We start from the raw sequence: 25,353 nt of genomic DNA, 5'->3' as shown, positions 1-25,353 counted from the left end.
AATAAACTTGACTTGACTTGAAGCACCACAGTGTCTTTAGAATTGATGGCTGTGCTTGATCAGTTTGGTCATGAGTATGGGATTTTGAAAGCCTTGAAAGGTGTGTGTGTGTCTCTCTCTCTATGTGTGTGTGAGACACTATGTTAGATGTATGTGTCTACAGTAGAGAGGCGTGGTTAGGGTTTCACAAAGTGTCAGGCTGAGAATGTTGGGCTGAGATTGGCTCTTTTGCTCTTTAACTGCTCTAATAATAATCTAATAATCTGTACATCTTTAACTGTGCACTAATAATAATGTGTAACTGCTCTGATAATAATCTGTAACTGCTCTAATAATAATCTTTAACTGTGCTCTAACTAGATGTACCGCATAGCGGTACAAAATATGACCGCTGCTTAGTCCTGTACATCCGTTCCGCGAAAATAAATCACACTAATCAATTTGTCTCCATCTTTTACTCCATCCCCCACTCTTGAAACTTTTGTGTATGCTTGTTTGGCATGCCTGTGTGTGTGTGTGTGTGTGTGTGTGCGGCTGCACAGAAAGTAGCCTACTGACGCTGAAAAGGTGAATAGATTGTAGAATAGCCAAAGAAGTTGTAGCATTGTTATACAACCTTTAAAATCTCTAAACAATCATAAGTAGGGCAGTTCATCACAGTTCATCCATTGCAACTGGATTGATGAAAGGTCACTTACACCTGTAGGCTACATTGTATTTGGGAAAAGCAAAAGGTATAATGTTATATTTTTATTTATTTATTTATTTATTAACAAAAACTTCTCTGTCAGTTCCATGCCATTTTTTTTAACAGCTATCAAAAACAAAGGTCATTTTTGGATGGATGGATTTTTTGTGAATGTTTCTTCTTCTACATAAGATTTTAGTCATCTTTAGTTCATGTGATACTTTATTGTCAATGCACAAATTAAGTAACAGTACTCTGAAACGAAATGCTGTTTTACATCTAACCAGTGGTGCATATAACTGACATGTCCAAATGGGCCTTGATGAAATGCGTCGCTAGACTTTTCATACACATTTTAACGGGCCAAAGTTGAAGAGCTGTTGTCCGCTATTGTTCGTGCAAATATAGGCTGATTCATGTTCCCTTGCATTGTGTAACTGAGGTCCATGGCTAGTCTGGCTTTCACCAGACCAAGCTCAATCTTTTAAGAAATCAAAAAATAAATAGCGGGCAGATCAGGCTGGGTTCACCCAGCCTAGTCCATAGGCGCCCGATATTGTTTAATTTTCCGATTGAGATATCCACGCTCTGGCTATTCTAAATGCAAAAATGCATCAGGGAGTTATGACAAAACTGTAACTAACAAACTAGATCCTAATAGAAAGCTGTTAGCTTCCCTAAGCTACAGGTAGGCCTGTAAGGTAGGCCTATTTACAACATAAATTGTCAATAGGCTATGCTGGCTACACAAATAAAATCTCCTTTGGAAACCAATGGCTTACGCCTTAGAGTATCAAGCGGACTTAAACTGCCATATCGTGGCGAAAAGTTGTAATAAAATTCAAGCAGCTCCATGAGACAAGGAAAGCGCGAATGAAGTAGCCACTTCTAAATGGGACCCACTACACAGTAGCTTAAGGTGTGTTGCTAAAGCAGCCATAATGAAATGAAGGTGTCATTGTTTGGATACTTCACACACACATGCTTTTTAATCTCACAGACTACAACTACCAAGCTGGAATCAAAGCACATCGATTCCCCTCTCACACCCTGCACGCACTTAAAACAAATAAACAGGCGTCTCAGTCTCACGCATGGATAGGCAAAACTGTATCAGACCGGTGTAACGTTGGTAAATCTTCCATTGCACATAATGTAGCACGTGCAACAAATGATAGTCGAAAGATACAATTACAGTGCTGCTATCAATTTGCTTGGTATAACCGCATTTATAGTTTTCTACAAATGCAATCAATCAAATTGGCCTCCATCACTCAACCAACACTAACGGTAACATTATTGTACCTAGGTCCTTATTGATATTATAAGATTAACGTACCTGCAGTAAAAACCAAGCATGTCCGATAAACATCCTCAGATTTATTTCGGCTTCAAGAAGAAATGGGAATTACACTTCATGTGAACATCGTCCTATCCTTATTAGACGTTCTCTGCGGTAAACTACAGTCCTTGTAGGAAGCGTCCATTGTTTTTCCAACCCACTTTTAACTTCCAACAAAATTACGTCTCACTGCAACGATGCGCCATCTAGTGGACAAACGACTACGTATCGCCAATACTGGAAATGCAGCCATGATGATGATGATGAATATTTGGCTTTCTTTTAATCCTACTGAATTTGTAATTATGTATCAGCCGTTCTAATACCGATAGTATGTGCGTGCCTGTGTGTGTGTGCATGTGTATATGTGTGCACCGCCATCTACAGGCCAATGAGTGTACAGTCACTAAATGTACACATAACCTAATTTTTTTTAGACCCCCCCATGGATGAAATTCTACAAAACTTGGCATACCCCCAGAGAATGCCAGGTCAATCATACACATACAATTTGGTGCAGTTCTGAACATCTTAACTGAAGATAGGGGCGATTAAAGCAGAATGATATTGCATTTTCATTTTTTACCGGGGGGGTGCAAATCACAAATGAGTGATTATGGGCCAGGTTGATGTGGGCCCTTGAGACCAACATACCATAAAAGATTCTTCATCCTCAGTGCCACGGTTCAGGTAGTTATTTAGGAAAAACTGCTTTTTTTGCGGTTCGGGGGGCCCAGCACATGGGGGGAGTGGCCCCCGGGGATGAAACAAAATGTTCCCGTAAAAGTCTAGTGGGGCTACATACCTACCAAGTTTCAGGTGCACCGGTGTTTCGGTGTCCCGGATATCGTTGACCAAAAATTCAGGAAGTAGATCAATTAGGTGTGCCGACCGATTTGAGGGCCGCTTAGGGTATCGTTGACAAAAAATTCAGGAAGTAGATGATGGAAAAAAAAAAAAAACTTTGACAATCATTATATGACCGCTTCGCTAGCTTCGCTAGCGGCGGTCATAATAATAATCTGTAACTGCTCTAATAATAATCTTTAACTGTGGTATATTTATTTATATCTCTGCTCATTTATCTTGCATGTTTCGTGTGGTGCAATCACACTGTAATATTCCTCTTTCACAGATCAAAACACACAAACTTAGAAAATAAGATCTATTTTGCGACATTGAACTTTGTAGTCTGAGATACTGAAACTTGTAGGGGGGAAATGGAGAGAGAGAGAGAGAAGGTGGAAGAGAGAGAGAGAGGGTGGCGAACTTCCCATTAATCAAAACCCCTCATTAACTTGGCAATATTGATCTGAAATGGCCGCATAGTGAAACCACAGGGAATCCTCAAGCAATCACACCATTCAGCATTCTCTACAGAGTCTGTCTGAATCTTTGTTGTGTGTGTGTGTGTGTGTGTGTGTGTGTGTGTGTGTGTGTGTGTGTGTGTGTCAAAGTCAAAGTCAAAGTCAAAGTCAGCTTTATTGTCAATTTCTTCACATGTTCCAGACATACAAAGAGATCGAAATTACGTTTCTCTCTATCCCACGGTGAAGACAAGACATATTTTACCAATTTAAGTCCACAGACAAACATAACATTCAAGTAAACAAAAAAGTAAGTAAATAAGAGGGCACATATAATAATGAAAAAAAAATAAGAGCAGCAAAATTTGGTTTAAATTGTGCATAGACAGTCAATAAAATGCTAGTGCAAAGTCAGGCCAATAAAAGGCTTGGGTAGTTCTGTTTGACCTAAGTAAGAAAGAAAGTGACATAGTGGTGCAAGTTATGTAAGAGCAGCAGATGTGTTGTGTTTTCAGGACAACAACAAGTTGTAAAGTGTACAAGTGTGCAAGTGTGCAAGTGGAGTAGTGCACGCGGCCATTGTGGGTCCAATGTCCAGGATGTTATGTAGCTGAGGGTGGAGGGGGGAGAGGAGGGAGAGAGTTCAGCATCCTTACAGCTTGGTGTATGAAGCTGTTGGTGAGTCTGGTAGTGCGGGAGCGCAGGCTTCTGTACCTCTTCCCAGAGGGCAGTAGATCGAACAGATTGTGAGCGGGGTGACTTGCATCACTCACAATTTTGGTCGCCTTGCGGGTGAGGTGGGTGGTGTAAATGTCCTTCAGGGAGGGGAGTGAAGCACCAATAATCCTTCCAGCTGTGTTCACTATGCGCTGCAGGGCTTTCCTGTTGTATTCAGTGCAGCTTCCGCCCCACACAGCCACACAGTGTGTGTGTGAGTATGTGTGTCTATCTGTGTATCCATGTGTCTGTGTATATGTTTGGGAAGGGGATTGTGTGTGTGTGTGTGTGTGTGTGTGGGGGGGGGGGGGGTTGTGTTTGTTTGTTACTCTTTGTGTGTGTGTGTGTGTGTGTTTGTGTGTGTGTCTTTCTCTGTCTAATTAGATGTCTGGAGGTTGTCAGTGGAGGCTGCTGTGTGCACCTGATGTAGAGGGACTGGGGTGTGTGTGTGTGTGTGTGTGTGGGGGGGGGGGTTGGCACTACTAAATGGGGGAGACAGCCCCTTCAATCAGGAGTCCGAACACCATTAGCCACCTCTGTGGAGCGGAGCAGAGAAGGTCACATGTCACGTCCTCCTGCTCTCCCCTAGCACACACACACACACACTCACACACACACACACACACACGGCTCTCCCCTAGCACACACACAGGTCCGCTCATTTGAAGCATACACACACACACACACACACACACGGCTCTCCGCTAGCACAGGTCCGCTCATTTGAAGCATACACACACACACACACACACACGGCTCTCCGCTAGCACAGGTCCGCTCATTTGAAGCATACACACACACACACACACACACACACACACACACACACTCACACACACACGGCTCTCCGCTAGCACAGGTCCGCTCATTTGGAGCCACTGGACACATGGCTGATAAAAGAAGACTGAGTGGTCTCTGTGCCCATCTTAGCTCATGTCTTTATATGTGTGTGCTTTGTTTGTTTATGTGCCCATGCATACATTGTAAGGGTATATTCACTGCAAGTCAAGATCGAGAAATAAATGGCAAGCCAAGAAAAACACAAATCGATAAACAAACTCACAACATCCATGACATCCAACACATAAAGTAAACAAAACATGCATGGCTTTGTCTTTGCTATGCCATCTTGTAGGATTTCATGTATTTATCATGTGAAATGCATTCAATGTAATCAGTTTACACTCCTCTGTGACGGTTTGGACCCATGTGAAAAACCTCATGCACTCGACCGCAAATGTGTCAACGTGCTGTGCTAAATTTTTAGGAAAAGGACAAACTGTTTTCCTCATTTTCAAACACATTTTTTTGAACAGTCGCTTTCCCTCACAGAGGAAAACATTTTAATGTTATGTTGTCGGTAAACTGGACGTTGGCAGGTTTGAGGAATGCTGAAAAGGTCACACTTCTAAACAAATGTCAACAACGCCAAACCATTTTCCACAACAGTTGCATTTCTCAAACCATGTTGCTTGTTTTGCGAGTCAGAGTGAAGGAAATTAAAAAGGAGGATTGGCCTTTAACTAAGTAGCCATAAACAATTCTTTCCTCACAATTTAACACAGACAAAAGAGTAAATGAAGTTAAAATAAAGCCCAATTTAGTTTAATTTAGTTTAGTTAACACAGACAAAAGAGTAAATGAAGTTAAAATAAAGCCCAATTTAGTTTAACACAGACAAAAGAGTAAATTAAGTTAAAATAAAGCCCAATTTAGTTTTCATTGCAAATGCATTAAATGCAGCTTCTTTGTTTCTGTAGCTGAAATTACTACTAATTTGGGTGTTGTGACTCTTACATTAAAATAAAACAGACATGCTCTTAACATTAAAATAAAACAGACATGCTCTAACATTAAAATAAAACAGACATGCTCTAACATTCAGATACAACAGACAGCTCTAACACTATGTGCAATTGTCTTGTGCATATGTACTGACCAGAGGTCCCCTAAAACCCTATAAGATAAAGAGGAAAAAACAGTCATGGCATTCATTGCATGTTTTTCCCCTTTCCTCTCCTCTCCTCTCCTCCTCCCCTTTCCTCTCCTCTCCTCTCCCCTCCTCTCCTAAAACCCTATAAGATAAAGAGGAAAAAACAGTCATGGCATTCATTGCATGTTTTTCTGGAGGGGGCGGAACACAACAGAAAGAAAATACTGTATATTGACAATCACATTAGGTGCTATGCGGTACATCTAGTTTCCACATATAATCACATTAGGTGTTATTTCCACATATAATCACATTAGGTGTTATTTCCACATATAACCACATTAGGTGTTATTTCCACATATATAACCACATATAATCACATTAGGTGTTATTTCCACATATAACCACATATAATCACATTAGGTGTTATTTCCACATATAATCACATTAGGTGTTATTTCCACATATATAATCACATGAGGTGTTATTTCCACATATAATCACATTAGGTGTTATTTCCACATATATAACCACATATAATCACATTAGGTGTTATTTCCACATATAACCACATATAATCACATTAGGTGTTATTTCCACATATAATCACATTAGGTGCTATGCGGTACATCTAGTTTCCACATATAATCACATTAGGTGTTATTTCCACATATAATCACATTAGGTGTTATTTCCACATATAACCACATTAGGTGTTATTTCCACATATATAACCACATATAATCACATTAGGTGTTATTTCCACATATAACCACATATAATCACATTAGGTGTTATTTCCACATATAATCACATTAGGTGTTATTTCCACATATATAATCACATGAGGTGTTATTTCCACATATAATCACATTAGGTGTTATTTCCACATATAACCACATATAATCACATTAGGTGTTATTTCCACATATAACCACATATAATCACATTAGGTGTTATTTCCACATATAATCACATTAGGTGTTATTTCCACATATAACCACATATAATCACATTAGGTGTTATTTCCACATATAACCACATTATGTGTTATTTCCACATATAACCACATATAATCACATTAGGTGTTATTTCCACATATAACCACATTAGGTGTTATTTCCACATATAACCACATATAATCACATGAGGTGTTATTTCCACATATAACCACATATAATCACATTAGGTGTTATTTCCACATATAATCACATTAGGTGTTATTTCCACATATATAATCACATGAGGTGTTATTTCCACATATAATCACATTAGGTGTTATTTCCACATATAACCACATATAATCACATTAGGTGTTATTTCCACATATAACCACATATAATCACATTAGGTGTTATTTCCACATATAATCACATTAGGTGTTATTTCCACATATAACCACATATAATCACATGAGGTGTTATTTCCACATATAACCACATATAATCACATTAGGTGTTATTTCCACATATAACCACATTAGGTGTTAATTCCACATATAACCACATTAGGTGTTATTTCCACATATAATCACATTAGGTGTTATTTCCACATATAACCACATATAATCACATTAGGTGTTATTTCCACATATAACCACATTAGGTGTTATTTCCACATATAACCACATATAATCACATTAGGTGTTATTTCCACATATAATCACATTAGGTGTTATTTCCACATATATAACCACATATAATCACATTAGGTGTTATTTCCACATATATAACCACATACAATCACATTAGGTGTTATTTCCACATATAACCACATATAATCACATTAGGTGTTATTTCCACATATAACCACATATAATCACATTAGGTGTTATTTCCACATATAATCACATTGGGTGTTATTTCCACATATAACCACATTAGGTGTTATTTCCACATATATAATCACATGAGGTGTTATTTCCACATATAACCACATATAATCACATTAGGTGTTATTTCCACATATAATCACATTAGGTGTTATTTCCACATATATAATCACATGAGGTGTTATTTCCACATATAACCACATATAACCACATTAGGTGTTATTTCCACATATAATCACATAAGGTGTTATTTCCACAAATAACCACATTAGGTGTTATTTCCACATATAATAATGGGATAAATGCAGAGACCAAATTTCCCTCACGTGATCAAAAGACTATACTTATACTTATACTTATAATAGCAATCAACGTGAGCATGTAGCACTTAACACACAAACTATATGTGTGTGTCCCTGGGATACTGTATGTCTATGTCTGAGCGTTTCTATGTGACTATATGGCCAACCAAAAATATTACTTTCAATCTTACAAAACATTGTCAACATAATTGTGTGCTTTTCTGAACCAATTCACCATGCTTAATGTTAGAGTTGTTATCCATGAGCACAGCAAGGTGAACTTTACTAAAACACCTATGCCTTCAGCATGTTCTGGAGAGTCTCTTAGAAATGAAGCCCATTAGGGAGTTGATCATCCAGTCTTCACCTTCAACAGTAACAACTTATCCTTTAAGTGCCAAAGCGTTTATTCAGTTGTGTGAAATGGACGCTAAGCAATTTTTAAATAAGTGTAGAAATGAATAAGTCAGTCTAAGACAGCACTGTCTAAAATATATTAACAAAGTTGATCTAGAAACTCCTACGGAGAGACAGTGGGCCATTGGACATTCTGACAGTGGACCAGACCCTGCAGTTGCAATTAAGCAAGTTCAATTTCTCAGATATATGACTTTCTGGAATTATGTTCTTTTTTATTATTAGCTTTATGTAATTGCAGACTAAAAGAGGCTAAATAGGACTAGTGGAGTGTTTTATTGCCGTTTTGATATGCTTTCTTGTGTTATTAAGATGTCTTGTACAGCAGATCCAGTTGGAGCCAATATATGATTCTACATTCCCCACTCAGCTCCACAACGTTCCATATTTATTTGATATTTTTTATTAGTCTCCTCCTCTATCCCACCCATAGTGCCACAGAAACATACTATATGGGGTGAAATGATAGGAGTCCATAAGTATCCTTGATATTCTTTTCTGCGCCATGTTATGCAAAGAGTAAATGACGCTTGCGAAGCAGTGATTCGGTGGCCATAATTCTCTCCCTGCTTGAATTAATTTGAGAAGCAGAGTCCTGTAGTTTTCTCAACTTCCCTGTGGTAATGGCCTATTTTGTCATCATAATGCTCCAGCAAATGGGCTGGGGTAATGACTGCATTTGTTGATTGAAATGGAAAATGAAAGGTAGATATGTTCTTTTTTTCCACAAACCAATTTAAAGTTATGCACCCTGGAAATGGACTGTCTATCCATTTGGCCCTGCCTGCACTGAAGAAGTGGACAGACCTGATTGAATGCCATTTGCACTGAGGCTGTGTAAGTGTGCTATTTGGGTGTGTTTGAATCAAAACAAGGTTTTGAAATGTACAGTTCCCTTTCGGTTTGGTCATGAACTAGCACCAATGTGATTCCCATCCTCTCCGGGCGGATTGGCTGAGAACTGTATGATTAATGCTTATGATTGGCTGAGAACTGAACTGTATGATTAATTCTACTGCACTGACTGGTCTACCTCTAACAATTACTCACACTCCAGTTAGTTGAGAATTCACTAGAAACTATTTACATAGCCTGCAACTTAAACTTTCTTGAAGCTGGCAACTTCCCTGAGGGTAAATTCACCGACTTTACATGACAAAACTGTTGAGTTAGAGCCCTCTTCCTCAATAGTTGCAGTGGTTTAAAATTTGGTGAGTTGAGCCCAGCTCTTGTCCAGTCAGCAGGGGGCGCTAGTGAACCCACACAGCAGCAGCAGGGGGCACTAGTAAACCCACACAGCCAGCAGCAGGGGGGCGCTAGTAAACCCACACAGCAGCAGCAGTTACCTGGACTTGCCCCCTGGGTGGCTAGCCGGCCAGTTAGTTTACACACACACTGCTAACAACACTGTACCGTTCTCCCAAATAACAGCACTAGTGTGGATATCTGTACATAGAGCTATGCAGTGTTTATGTTTATGTTTATATTTATGATGCAGACAGACACGTCTGATGAATAATTATATGCACCTGTGAAATGAGGGACAGGTGGGTAGTCTCATGTCGAGGCCCTTGCTGGCCTCATCCTCACAACGTCGCTGGATAATCTGATTAGTGGTATCTCATGATCCTCACAACGTCGTTGTTGGATAATCTGATTAGTGGTAACTCATGATCCTCACAACGTCGTTGGATAATCTGATTAGTGGTAACTCATGATCCTCACAACGTCGCTGGATAATCTGATTAGTGGTAACTCATGATCCTCACAACGTCGTTGGATAATCATGATTAGTGGTAACTCATGATCCTCACAACGTTGCTGGATAATCTGATTAGTGGTAACTCATGATCCTCACAACGTCGTTAGATAATCTGATTAGTGGTAACTCATGATCCTCACAACGTCGTTGGATAATTGATTAGTGGTAACTCATGATCCTCACAACGTCGCTGGATAATCTGATTAGTGGTAACTCATGATCCTCACGACGTCGTTGGATAATTGATTAGTGGTAACTCATGATTCTCACGACGTCGTTGGATAATCTGATTAGTGGTAACTCATGATCCTCACAACGTCGTCGTTGGATAATATTATTGGGGGTAACTCATGATCCTCACAACATCGTTGTTGGATAATCTGATTAGTGGTATCTCATGATCCTCACAACGTCGTTGTTGGATAATCTGATTAGTGGTATCTCATGATCCTCACAACGTCGTTGTTGGATAATCTGATTAGTGGTAACTCATGATCCTCACAACGTCGTTGGATAATCTGATTAGTGGTATCTCATGATCCTCACAACGTCATTGGATAATCTGATTGGTGGTAACTCATGATCCTCACAACGTCGTTGGATAATCTGATTGGTGGTAACTCATGATCCTCACAACGTCGTTGGATAATCTGATTGGTGGTAACTCATGGCCAAAGTGAAAGGAAAATATAGCGATGTCATCTTTGTTCCTTTGACAGATGCAATTAGATAATACAATAAAACGCTATCAAGTCACCCAATATTTTGTACAAAAAATACAATTATATTATAATATTGTATTATAATATGTATTTTACCAAGGACTCCTTTGATGATTCATTCTATTGTCCATGTTACCTGGCACATCAGACCTCTCTGTGGTGATGATTTGAACTTCATCAAATGAATTTGAACTAAAAAAAAAACACTTAACCTTGTTTTGAACAAAGCCAGTTTCAGTGCAATTACCAGGACCATTCAGATAAAGTCCAGTGCAATTCCCACTGAGAAATACAATTAACTGTTGGCAATTGATTGCTTAAATTAATTAATGAGATCTTTAAACCACTTCCTTAATGGTTGAGGGGAGAGGAGTTTTTTTTTATTGAAATAGGAACTGTATGTTTGCTAGTACTGTTAAAAGCAATTACTATGACTCATGTCCAATAATGGCTGTGCTTTTGGACCCTAACTCCTGCCTCCATTCATCAGATTTTTTTCCAGAAAATGTGCTTAAAACTAAAGTAGTGGGTGAATTTAAGACTAGCTGTTATGCACAAGAACACACATAATCTTTGTGAAATGAAAGAGAGCGAGAAAGAGAGAGAGAGATAAAGAGAGTGTGTGAGAGAGAGAGAGTTAAACTTTTGGAGCTGTCAATTCAAGGCGGATAAATGCAGCTGCATCCGCATGTGTGATAGCAGAAAGATCCCAAAAAAGCAGCTTGTCTGGCGTTTCCTCTGAGAGCTAAAGGAGCAGCAGAACTCTACCGCTCAGCTGACATAGGAGCGTAAGGTGAGAACAGCACCAGGCGACTAACTTCAATCCCCAGGGATACACTTATACTCACGTGACAGGAACCTGTGCAGCTAGGTGCTTCAGCTAAAATGGTGAATAAACATTTAAATGACAAATGAAAAAGAAAATGAAAACATGAATCTGGTAGTGCAGTCAGACAGTCATGCAGCTCTGTGCTGAGTTATGCGTTTACTACAACATTGTCAGTTTCGTCAGGCAAGAATTTCCTTTTAAAAAAAACAACAGTTTCTGTTTCCTTCAGTGTGTGTGTGTGTGGTTTGTGGCTCATGGGTATAACGTTGCTGCTGGCAAACACTGAAAATATAATGGCTTTCTGAATATAGCATGGTTTTTGGAATCAATTAAAACATATAGTCTCCTCTGCTCTTTCAACACACCATCTCCAGTGTGCTTAAATAGGAACACACATATATATGCCCAGGTTATAAGCTTACACACACACACATGCACACACACACATACACACACCCTCACCCCCACACACACAAAAGAGAGAGAGAGAGAGAGATGCCTGCACATATGAAATCAGATTCCAATGTGCAGAGCTCAAGCATACTGTACCCAGGGCATATCAGAGAAGGTCCCTGTGCTTCCTGCTTACTTTCTGTTGGCTAATGTGTGAGCACTTAGTGACTTCAAATATGACTTGCAAACACAGTCCCACAATATTTACATAGCCTGCTGTGACAACACAGTCCCACAATATTTATATAGCCTGCTGTGACTGCGAGCGCAACAGCCAATGTTGTGTGCATGTGCGGATTAAACTAGTCTGAAATAGCTGATGAAGGCACACCGCCTGACTGTGTCTGCTCTTGGCCTCTATACAGCCTCGGCTGCATATTGTTAAACACTGCTATTCCTTTTCATCTTTAATGCTTCTTTTTAATGCAAAGCATGACATATTAGGAATTAAGAGCTGAACCCACAATTTCTCTTGGAATGACAATAGACTTTCCTTTGCTCAACACATTTGCTGCATAGGTTTGACCAAGGGGCAGCCGTGGCCCACTGCTTAGCACTCTGGACTTGTAACCGGAGGGTGGCTGGTTCGAGCCCCGACCAGTAGGCCGCGGCTGAAGTGCCCTTGAGCAAGGCACCTAACCCCTCACTGCTCCCCGAGCGCCGCCGTTGAAGCAGGCAGCTCACTGCGCCGGGATTAGTGTGTGCTTCACCTCACTGTGTGTTCACTGTGTGCTGTTTGTGTTTCACTAATTCACCGATTGGGTTAAATGCAGAGACCAAATTTCCCTCACGGGATCAAAAAAGTATATACTTATACTTATATACCATTGGAACCAACATTTGTTTTTTAAAAAAAGCTCCCAAAATTGTATGGTCTGCAGCTAATAGTACATCTCTCGAATAAACATTAAAAGCCATTGAAAAGATGAATCTAGTTATCTAGTGTTGCGTTTTGTGTCCACTCTGGTGTCTACGGGGCTCCCGTAACATAGTAGAGAACGCTACTCCTGTAGGTGTGGGTGCGCTCGTCTTCGGACTGTGAGGATTTCACAGGGTAAAAGAGGAGGTATGCGTTTTGTGACTACTCTGGTGTCTAAAGGGATTTCCTTTAACACAGCTGAGATCGCTACTCCTGTGTGTAATTGTCTTCGGACTGTGGTAATATCACAGGGTAAAAGAGCAAGTATATTTCAGTGTATGTGTCTCATGCGAGGGCCCCTTTTCAACGGGTTTAGGATGTACGATAGGGTTGACTTGGTTGAGAGGTTTTCTCTATCTGAATCAAATTCCCTAATTTGGGGTTTGGGGGCTAAGGAAGGTGGACTACTTCAGAGTCACTTTCTATCTCTTAGTCGCTGTTCCTTATTCCCTTGGTTCGTACTTCAAAATGTGGTTAACTTCACTAAAAGAGGAAGAAATTCAGAGCTGTATTTGCAAGAGTTGTTTGTCATCAAATTCTGATAGAGGTCAGAAACTCACTATCGTCTGGCCGTCCAGATTTGAGAGAAAATCAACTACCCTACTACCCCTTTTTATGACAATTCTTGTAACATATAAGAACTTCAATTGACCACAACGGATCTATAACCATTTAAGTCCTTTCTCTAAATACACATGTATTTATCAGACAGTTTTTTGTATCCTCGCTTGGGTGTGTGATGTGCGTTTAGACCACAACGGGTCCTAGACCTTAGTTTCACAAACAATTTTTCACAACAAATACATTTTCTAACAAAGCCTATTTGGTTTTTTGTCTGCCCTGGAGCATAGGACTTTCCTTCCCAAATGCCTGGCTGAGTTCACTACTCCTGTGTGTGTCAGTGCGTGTGCAGTATTTTTTTGCCCATATACAGTGTCTTAGAAAGTAGCCCTCAAACGGACGCTTACTCACCCGGAGCGAAGGTTTTTGGGGCAGAGCCCCTGTTGCAAGGCGTCCGGGGTTCTCAGCAACACAGGAGAGGCAGAGAAATACGAGAAAACGCTAGACGGTCTTTTTACAAACCCCTAATCAAAGGTTAGGATTTTGACTTTTATTAAATACAAATAATAATACAAAGAAAGAAAAATGCGTTCAAGTCTCTGCGGCTCGACCCGAAGAAAAATGAAAAAGAAGAACAAAGAGCCCTGAACAAGGGCCCGTTCTCTTTTTATACCCCTCTCGGTCAGGCAGAACATGTCCACGTTTGGTATTATGTCTTGCCATGAAATATTGGTGCTGCTTGTTTGTTTGTTTGTTTGTTTAGTCCCCAGTCAGCTTTTTGTTTTGCTGACAAACAGTTTCTTACAGCTGGTACATCATGTTCTTACATTCTGTTTTTACATTTTGTTCAAAGCACATTTCATTTAGCTTAACACACTTTAAATCTAACACAACCTTTTTATATCTAAGCAAACACATTTTATGTTTCAAGTAAATCTTCCTTAAGTCTGAGCAAAACACTTTAAGTTTTATAAGCAAATTTTCTTTTATGTTTAAGAAAAACACACTCTAAATTTTTTGCAAAATTATAACAGGTTATTCTAGCAAAAACAATTTATGCTTTTAATTAAGAAAACACACTTACATTCTAAGTTTCTAAGTCTAACTTGTTTCACACTGGTTGTCTATCATTATCTTGCAGCATTTGCATATTTTTATTTGTTTTAGAGCAAGCTGGATTTAAGCAGTTATATGACTAAAAATCTTTTAATAGTAAATCATGAGTTTGATTATTAACTAGATGTACTGCATAGCGGTACAAAATATGACCGCCGCTCAGTCCTGTACATCCGTTCCGCGAAAATAAATCACACTTCAATTTGGCTCCATATTTTACTCCACCCCCCACTCTTGAAACTTTTTTGTATGCTTGTTTGGCATGCCTGAGTGTGTGTGTGTGCGGCTGCACAGAGTAGCCTACTGGTGCTGAAAAGGTGAATAGATTGTAGAATAGCCAAAGAAGATGTAGCATTGTTATAAAACCTTTAACACAGGGGTCTCAAACTCAAATGAGCTGGGGGCCAATTCTGCCAACGTCATCTGATTGGAGGGCCGGCTATTTCTGAAAATGCAATGTTCTTTTTTTCAAATACCACACAAAACTGCAAACAGAAAGTGCAAGTGTTTATATCTAGTTTTAGACACCTGTGCTAGCAACCTTAGCTTATAAATAAAATAATGATAAGATAAATATTAATACACATTATAAAATAAATGAAAAACATAAAAACAGGTATGTGTGTGTGTTTCACACCAAATAAAAATATTTCCTCTCATAACTTTTTTAAACCTGGCAAACTAGGCATCAGGGTTAAGAAAGCAACACCATTGGATTTTTATATCAAAATTTCAAAAGGCCATGGCTTGAAAGTGGCCAGACTGTAAATGTAAAAATCCTACTGTAAATGTAAAAATCTTTGAGTAAAACAAAAGTTTATGAAGGGGGTAAATTTACCCATCTAATTTGTCACTGGATGGCAAGCACCTCAAATTATGCACCTTTCAGTAAATACTGGATGAACATATTTAAGCAGGTTTACTTTCCTTTTTTCATATTACCCACATAACAAATTAACAGGAAAACACCTAAGATGTATACCAACACCTAAGATGTTGTGGTTTAGTAATAGATTACTACAATATAGGCCTACAATAAAGTATTCTGGTCAAACAGTTCCTATCGCGGGTAATCTGCAGTACCCAGAAGTTCGCATCTTATTGCGGGTGACTAGTTCTTTAGAGCCCTATTTCTACTAGCCCTGCTGTCTGTACCACATCCATTACGGACACTATCATCACGATTACCACTGCAACCTCCAAGCTATGTTGGGCAGAGGGTCGAAACAAGCATGGTATGCTTAGTGGACACCGTTGTATACACGCACCTCCATTCACAGACGCACCGTGACTATCACTGTCATAGACGATCGATCATAATCTCCAAAAGGATATTCTCCTTCAGAATTAGAATAGGTTAATAACATAGCTTACCTAAGACTTCATCACACATGAACGTTTTTCAACATTTGGTGTAGGCCTATTTCTGCTTAATTTCTGCTTCAATTTCTGCAACACTATGGCCTGCATCGCTTCCGCGTCATTACAAATGCACGTCTTTGTGTTTCTTGCGTGTAATACAAGTATTTCCTGAAAACTTTGCGCAGCGATTTTGGGTTTGAATCAAGCTCTGGATGTCTTGCACATAGTGGAGCAGAGTAGGCCTACAAATGAGATTTGTCACCGTACCTGGATCTATCGTCTATTTTAATCAGTATCGTTGTTTGTCGCAATTAATAGCCTCAAGGGCCGGATTACATTATTATTTTGTCATACGTCGCGGGCCGGAATTGGGCAGGACGCGGGCCGGATTTGGCCCGTGGGCCGGGTGTTTGAGACCCCTGCTTTAACATCTCTAAACAATCACAAGTAGGGCAGTTCATCACAGTTCATCTGGATTGTCGAAAGGTCACTTACACCTGTAGGCTACATTGTATTTGGGAAAAGCAAAAGGTATCAGCATTTATTTATTTATAAACAAAAACATCTCTGTCAGTTCCATGCCGTTTTCAACAGCTATCAAAAAAGGCCATTTTTGGATGGATGGATTTTTTGTGAATGTTTCTTCTTCTACATGAGATTTTAGTCATCTTTAGTTCATGTGATACTTTATTGTCAATGCACAAATTAAGTAACAGTAGTCTGAAACGTTATTGTTAATGCACAACTTAAGTAACAGTAGTCTGAAACGAAATGCTGTTTTACATCTAACCAGTGGTGCAAATAACTGACATGTCCAAATGGGCCTTGATGAAATGTGTCGCTAGACTGTTCATACACATTTTAACGGGCTAAAGTTGAAGAGCTGTTGTCCGTTATTGTTCGTGCAAATATAGGCTGATTCATGTTCCCTTGCACTGAGGTCAATGGCTAGTCTGGCTTTCACCAGACCAAGCTCAATCTTTTAAGAAATCAAAAAATAAATAGCGGGCAGATCAGGCTGGGTTCACCCAGCCTAGTCCATAGGCACCCGATATTGTTTAATTTTTTCGATTGAGATAGCCACGCTCTGGCTATTCTAAATGCAAAAATGCATCAGGGAGTTATGACAAAACTGTAACTAACAAACTAGATCCTAATAGAAAGCTGTTAGCTTCCCTAAGCTACAGGTAGGCTTATAAGGTAGGCCTATTTACAACATAAATTGTCAATAGGCTATGCTGGCGACACAAATAAAATCTCCTTTGGAAACCAATGGCTTACGCCTTACAGTATCAAGCGGACTTAAACTGCCATATCGTGGCGAAAAGATGTAATAAAATTCATGCAGCTCCATGAGTCAAGGAAAGCGCGAATGAAGTAGCCACTTCTAAATGGGACCCACTACACAGTAGCTTAAGGTGTGTTGCTAAAGCAGCCATAATGAAATGAAGGTGTCATTGTTTGGATACTTCACACACACGTGCTTTTTAATTTCACAGACTACAACTACCAAGCTGGAATCAAAGCACATCGATTCCCCTCTCACACCCTGCACGCACTTAAAACAAATAAACAGGCGTCTCAGTCTCACGCATGGATAGGCAAAACTGTATCAGACCGGTGTAACGTTGGTAAATCTTCCATTGCACAGAATGATTTTTGTAGCACGTGCAACAAATGACAGTCGAAAGATACAATTACAGTGCTGCTATCAATTTGCTTGGTATAACCGCATTTATAGATTTCTACAAATGCAATCAATCAAATTGGCCTCCATCACTCAACCAACGCTAACGGTAACATTACCTAGGTCCTTATTGATATTATAAGATTAAAGTACCTGCAGTAAAAACCAAGCATGTCCGATAAACATCCTCAGATTTATTTCGGCTTCAAGAAGAAATGGGAATTACACTTCATGTGAACATCGTCCTATCCTTATTAGACGTTCTCTGTGGTAAACTACAGTCCTTGTAGGAAGCGTCCATTGTTTTTCCAACCCACTTTTAACTTCCAACAAAATTACGTCTCACTGCAACGATGCGCCATCTAGTGGACAAACGACTACTTATCGCCAATACTGGAAATGCAGCCATGATGATGATGATGAATATTTATTTTGGCTTTCTTTTAATCCTACTGAATTTGTAATTATGTATCGGCCGTTCTAATACACATATAATACACATCTAATACACATATAGTATGTGGGTGCCTGTGTGTGCATGGATGAAATTCTACGAAACTTGGCATACCCCCAGAGAATGCCAGGTCAATCATACACATAACATTTGGTGCAGTTCTGAACATCTTAACTGAAGATAGGGGCGATTAAAGCAGAATAATATTCCATTTTTATTTTTTACCGGGGGGTGCAAATCACAAATGAGTGATTATGGGCCAGATTGATGTGGGCCCTTGAGACCAACATACCATAAAATATTCTTCATCCTCAGTGCCACGGTTCAGGTAGTTATTTAGGAAAAACTGCTTTTTTTGCGGTTCGGGGGGCCCTGCACGGTGGGGGGGGGGGGGGGGAGTGGCCCCCGGGGGCTAAACAAAATTTTTCCGTAAAAGTCTAGTGGGGCTACATACCCACCAAATTTCATGTGCACCGGTGTTTCGGTGTCCCGGATATCGTTGACCAAAAATTCAGGAAGTAGATGACGGGGGAAAAAAAAAAAAAAAAAAAATGACAATCATTATATAACCGCTTCGCTAGCTTTGCTAGCGGCGGTCATAATTATTATCACATCTTCACATTGTAAAGTCACGCTACACTAGAAAAATATATAATATATAAATGTGCAGGTATATAACACTGATACGAGAAACATAAAACTAAGGGATCTCCTGCAACCTCTTGAATCACTTCTGTTGCTCAAGTTACCACAGCGAGGTCACGGAGACACAGGGTGTGATAGCACACACACACACACACACACACACATACACACACACACCCACACGCACACATACACACACACACCCACACGCACACACATACAAACACACAACCACATACACACACACACGCACACACATACACACACACACGCACACACACCCACACGCACACACAGACACACACATACACACACACAACCACACACGCACACACATACACACACATACTCACACACAACCACACACACACACGCACACATACGCACACACAAGCACATACACACACACAACCACACACACACACACACATACATACACACACACAACCACACATACGCACACACACACACACACACACACACACGCACAAGTCTCTCCAGCATTTAGATAATGTGGATCAGACCGTGATGAATGGCCAGTGGTTAGCCTCTCTTTCAGGCAGTGTGTGTGCTGTGTTTTGGGAACATATTTCAGGCAATGTGTGTGTGTCGTGTTTGGGAGCGTAGCTGTAATGTATTATGGCAGTCGCTTAAGAATGCAGAGGACTTTTTACTTTTTATTTCTTTTGCTGCTGGTTCTCCAAGTGGGTTTAAAGATTTGCGGTCTGTTTTATTTTACTGAGGTTTTATTAGCATCGTAGATGTACACGTAGGAGACCCACAGCGTGTCTCTAGCAGCCCACAAGTTTTAAGAAGATGCTTATGATTTATCTGAGGTGTGTGTGTGTGTGTGTGTGGGGGGGGGGGGGGGGGTTAAGGGTGGCTGTGCTGAAAGTTGTTAGCAGCCAAAGGCCCCATGAACCAAAAGGTGGAAATATAACAGTTACTATGAACCCATTGAGTTATATGGTGCAAATATACCAGTTCATTTGAACCCATTGAGTTATATGGTGCAAATATACCAGTTGATATGAACCCATTGAGTTATATGGTGCAAATATACCAGTTGATATGAACCCACTGATTTATATGGTGCAAATATACCAGTTGATATGAACCCATTGATTTATATGAATACATACCTGTCAACATTTAGCTTTCCAAAAACGGGAGATTTTTTTTCCGGGGGGGGGGGGGGGGGTCAGTGTTTATACCGGATCTTTGTTTGCATATTTAATACGTTTCATACACTGCATTTCGGTCGTTGCTTTTACCTTACCATTGCCTTACGCATGCCAGTTATGTATCCACCAGATGCCTGCCTGCAGCCTACTTCCAAAACTCCAAAGCTGCTTGCTGTCAGATTAGGTTCCGAGGGAACAAGTTCAGTGTATCAACAACACTCAATAACAGTTTATGTGATGTGTTAATCAATTAAATTCCCAACAATTTCACAACAGCTAGTTCTGGAGTAGGCCATTCAACTAGCCCGCTTGCTTATGACGAGACTCAGGCTGTGCAGTCGGCACCCGCTTCCTTATTTGGGTTTTGGGTTGCCAGGTTTTAGCCTATGACAAAACGGTTGAAATTGAAACTAAGTGATCGTGTTATGTGTAGGGTGTATTTCATACGTATTTCATCTGGCAACCTGAATGGATCAATGATTTTAAAATAAAGTTTGATGGCCATGCAAATTACGGGAGTTTTCCGGGAGAAATAACAAAACGGGAGGGTGCTGGGAAATGACCTTGAAATACGGGAAAAACGGGAGTGTTGACAGGTATGTGAACATATCATGTGACGCATGTGATTACTAAGTGAACAGCAACACAACCTTCAGTAACTTTCTGAAAAAAAACATTGGTTACATGTGATAATTAAAATCAATGGGCTCATATGAACTGGTACATATGCACCATGTATTTGTTTAATACTGAATAACTGAATAATGACAGTTTGAGCTTGATAACGAATGTGATTGCATGATTTTGAATGAGTCCATTTTTTTATATTGTGTCCTAAAGATAAGTTCCTCAAGCACTTCACTATGTTCTGATGGATTGGAATCACCAAGTATGTGTGTGTGTGTGTGTGTGAGAGAGAGAGAGAGAGTGTATGTGTGTATGTGTAAGTTTAATAAGAAACTCCATCAGTGAGGAAATGAATGAGAGTGTGAGAGCTGCATTTGCTTGCTTTTGTTTGTTTGTCTGCTCAGAATAGGTCATGTGGATTGTGGCGTGGCGTAGGGGCTGTGAGATTAAAGTGGCGAGCGAAACAGGAGGAGAGTGGTCGGCACTGACCCCTCAGCAGGCGCGGGGGAGCCACATATCTCTGGCTCAGCGCAAGCAATTTATTCAGCGTCACACGCCGACATAAGTGGAACGGAGACCTTGCTGGCCCTGAGACCTCTCTGAGGAACATTGGATCTCTCTGCTCCTCTCCCCCCTTACACACACTCACACACACACACACACACGCACACACCCCTACCCTCAGTGCACACACACACACACACGCACACCCCTACCCTCAGTACATACACACACACACCCACCCTCAATACTACGCTTTCTTGCTAGACAATAGTGCAGAGGAAACGATAGGTGATGAACTGGTGGTTGTTTGATAAAAGATCCATTTCCTTTTCCCGCCACGCTGATGCCAATTTAACACTCCGCAAAGGTGATCAATTACGGTGAGAGGTTTGTCAGTGTTTACGGTCCTGCAGCCAGTCCTGTTGCTCGCTGTGCAGTACGGCAGAATGCTATTTAAATGGATGCCACATGAGCTGGGTAGATAGCATGTGTGAAGGACATGTCCTCCCATTTGTACGGTATGAGACACTTACTTGTGTTATATCCTTGCAAGTTTGCAATGGCATCTTAATTCCTCTTAAAGGACAAGGCACGCTTCATTCTTGTTTGCGAATTAGACAAATCGACTTGTTGGCCATAGATGGGACTAGCAAGTGGGGCATTAACTCAAGCTTACAGCCAGAGCGGTATTCGTTTTACATCGAGAGAAATGCGCAGGATAAACGGACAGACAGCCCATCAGTTAAGGCGCATTCAATTTCCGCGGCCCATTTGCTGGCGGGCTATCACTTGTCACCATTAGAGGCCAACCTTTGGAATCTGTGGGTTCCTAATTACGGTGGCCATGCTAACCTTTAGCGCTGCGGCTTCAATGGGAACGAGGAGCGAGAGTGAACCAACGGAAACACGACTTCTCAACAGCTGCAGCAGAGGAACTCTCTCCAGGTGCCTTGTCCGCAATTAGGGATGAAATGACCTTTGGCAATACGGTGTAATGCAGGGCCCAGCGGACCCAAATGTCATAAAGAACCGGCCACTGATGATGTGTTCAGCGGGAGGGCACTGGAGCATCAGACGTAACGTCTCTTTTACTGGAGCATCAGACGTAACGTAACGTCTCTTTTACTGGAGCATCAGACGTAACGTCTCTTTACTGGAGCATCAGACGTAACGTAACGTCTCTTTTACTGTCCAGTAGATCACTGGCATTAGACACCATAAATAACACAGTGTTTACCCAGATGCCTTATGGGTTGTCTGTTTCCATATGGTGTGTGAGTATGGAGACAGGCTCTCAATGTTCATCTGTGAGACTGGCCTGAGGCTACTCATTTTCATGAGTCTGTATGAAAGCATTTGGCTGAGATACATGTGGGTTTGGGATGGGATACTGTGGATTTTCTGCTATTTCAAAGATGAATGATGAAATGCATTTGTTGTAGCTGTAGTTGATGAAACCCCAAGTGTAGTGTGGAATTGTGTACGTTTTGAGTTCTAGACCAAGGCCATACAGCATGCGCACATTGACACCAAGTGATATTACAAGGCTGATGTTAGCATGTTTCCATGCTAACTGCAGTAGGTATCTGGGCAACATAGAGCCTAGCTGTGATGAGGTATCTAGGCAACATAGAGCCTAGCTGTGATGAGGTATCTAGGCAACATAGGCAACTGTAGCTGTGATGTTTAGAGTCTCAGACTCAAGTGCAGGTGTTATCAATTTGGTTATTAAGTGATGATGCAATAATGGGATAATCAATCTCTTTCCGGGTCAAACGGCTTTCAGAGCCGCTCGTTTTCCTCCATAGACAGCACAAATAAATAAACAAATAAACTATCTATTCTGCTAATCAGAGTAGCCTTTAAGAAAATTATCATTCTACTTCTCACTTGTTGCCTCAATCTAATAAAATCCTATTTTTCGATGAGGCCTGGACGTTAGCCTTGATTGTATCTTCTGGCAGCACAGCTACAGTAAGTGCTCTGTTAAAGTGAAGCGATTTTGTTTTACTCTAATTAAAACAGAGGTGATGGTGACAAGGTGACAAGTTGTGAAAACTGGCTATATATGGCTATATATATATATATATATATATATATATATACATACAATTTCCAAGTATGTCTGCCTGTTCCCACACATCTCTAGGGAATAGCAGTCACACTTTCTTGCAATGGTGTTCTACGGTTGTTGTTGGATCTAGAATTTGTAATTATTTTCTGCAGTGGGTTAAGACCAATCTACCACAGGGAGTTGCAGACTGCTCAAAATGACAACACAGTTAACACAATGCACTGGCTGTGTTGCACTGGGGAGCACATGGTGGAGGACTGCTCCAAATGACAAGACACAGTTAGCGTAATGCACTGGCTGTGTTGCACTGGGTATGGTGGAAGAGCGCATGATGCAATGTCTGTCACATGAAAAGGAAGTGCCTTCAGTTTGGAACTTGATAATGATGAGACAGTGTGTGTGTGTGTGTGTGTGTGTGTGTCTGTGTATGTGTGTATGTCTGTGTGTTTATGTGTGTGTGTATGAAGGGTGTGTGTATATATGTGCGTATGTGTGTGTGTTTGTATGTGTGTGTGTGTGTGTATGTGTGTGTGTCTGTGTGTGTGTGTGTGTATGTTAGAGAGTGAGAGACAGAGTGTGTGTGTGTGAGAGAGAGAGAGAGAGAGAGAGTGTGTGTGTGTGAGAGAGTGTGTGTGTGTGTGTGAGAGAGTGTGTGTGTGTGTGGGTGTTAAATGGAGGGTGGGTTGGGACACTGGTGGCAGTCGTAGCGCAGTGGTGGCCGCTGGTCATTTGCTGGGGCAGCATCTGTTTGCGGACGCGAGTGCGGAGAGCGTGAGGAGGGTGTTTAATGTGGCTCTGCAGCCTGACACGGCCCATTATAGATGTGTGTGTGTGTGTGTGTGTGGCTCTGCAGCCTGACATGGCCCATTATAGATATTTCCTGATCAAGCGGTCCAGGAGACACTTGTGCAGCGCTGCCAGATGTGTGAGGTTCCAGAGTAATTAACCAGGTAGACACACACACACACACACACACTGCCCAGGGCTACGGAGGGGGGGGGGGAGGCAAGTGTTTGTCTAAGAAACAAGAGAGAGGGAAAGAGAGAGAGAGAATGGGAGGAACGGACGTAGAGACAGAGCAGAGAAGAAAATCAAAGGGGGAAAATGACAGAAGCACTAGAGACTGGACAAATTGCTTTCTTGCGTGCATAAATACAGCACAGACAGATGTTTGTGTTGACTTGACATCCTATTAGCAAATAATAGGTAGAACGGATTGCATGTCACGCCTGTCAGAACGATTTTTAGGATAATGTGATTATCTTATGGGCAATCTAGCATTCTCTCTCACTGGACCGTACCCCAGTACTTTAATCCCATTGTGTGTGTGTGTGTAGGTGTGTGTGTGTGGGTGTGTGTATTTGTGTGTCTTTGTGTGTGTCTGTGTGTTGGGGTGTGGGTGGGTAGTATTTATGACAGTGGTTATCTGTTCCCAAATGATCCTTTTGCAGGTGTGTGGGTAGAGGTAAGGATGCATCAATAAAAAATAACCCCTTCAGACAGCAGAAGTGGGAGTGTTAGAGTGGGTCAAATCCAGACAGATGCTGAACCGTACTGAAAGCTGACATTTATTTAGGAATTTGAAAATAAAATTGGCCCAGTATGCCTGTCTAGTAATGTCAGACAGCGATGGCTCAGCCTTTATGACTAAACAGCATCTGGGCTCCAATTTAAGTCCTACCATGACCGACATTTAATCCACTAGATGTGCTGCTAAATGTCTCCAAGAGCTAAAAACAGAGTGAGACCAACAAATCAGTGTGTGGTGCTTGTGTGAATTTGATGAACCGTACGGATAGACATCACTTATTAATGACATCAAACATGTGAAACTGCATGAGGTACATCGGCATTTAATTACAAAAATAGACCAGACATCATTTCTCCAGGCATGCTAAGCCAATGCCACAGGAACAA

General features: G+C 40.8%; 1 long non-coding RNA gene across 1 annotated transcript in view; it reads right to left on the bottom strand.

The window, feature by feature from the left end:
- Positions 1-14,511, bottom strand: part of LOC121680760 — a 14,884-nt gene extending 373 nt beyond the window's left edge. The window contains exons 1-2 of the long non-coding RNA XR_006021812.1: positions 14,195-14,511; positions 5,461-5,462 (exon numbers count right to left, since the gene is read on the bottom strand). This is a non-coding gene — a long non-coding RNA (uncharacterized LOC121680760). The remainder of the gene's footprint in view (positions 1-5,460; positions 5,463-14,194) is intronic.
- Positions 14,512-25,353: the final 10,842 nt, after the last annotated feature.

The sequence above is a fragment of the Alosa sapidissima genome, chromosome 13, assembly GCF_018492685.1.
Source record: "Alosa sapidissima isolate fAloSap1 chromosome 13, fAloSap1.pri, whole genome shotgun sequence".
NCBI lineage: Eukaryota > Metazoa > Chordata > Actinopteri > Clupeiformes > Clupeidae > Alosa > Alosa sapidissima.
The sequence above is the reverse complement of the archived record's forward strand: the minus strand, read 5'-3'. Positions and strand labels throughout refer to the sequence as shown.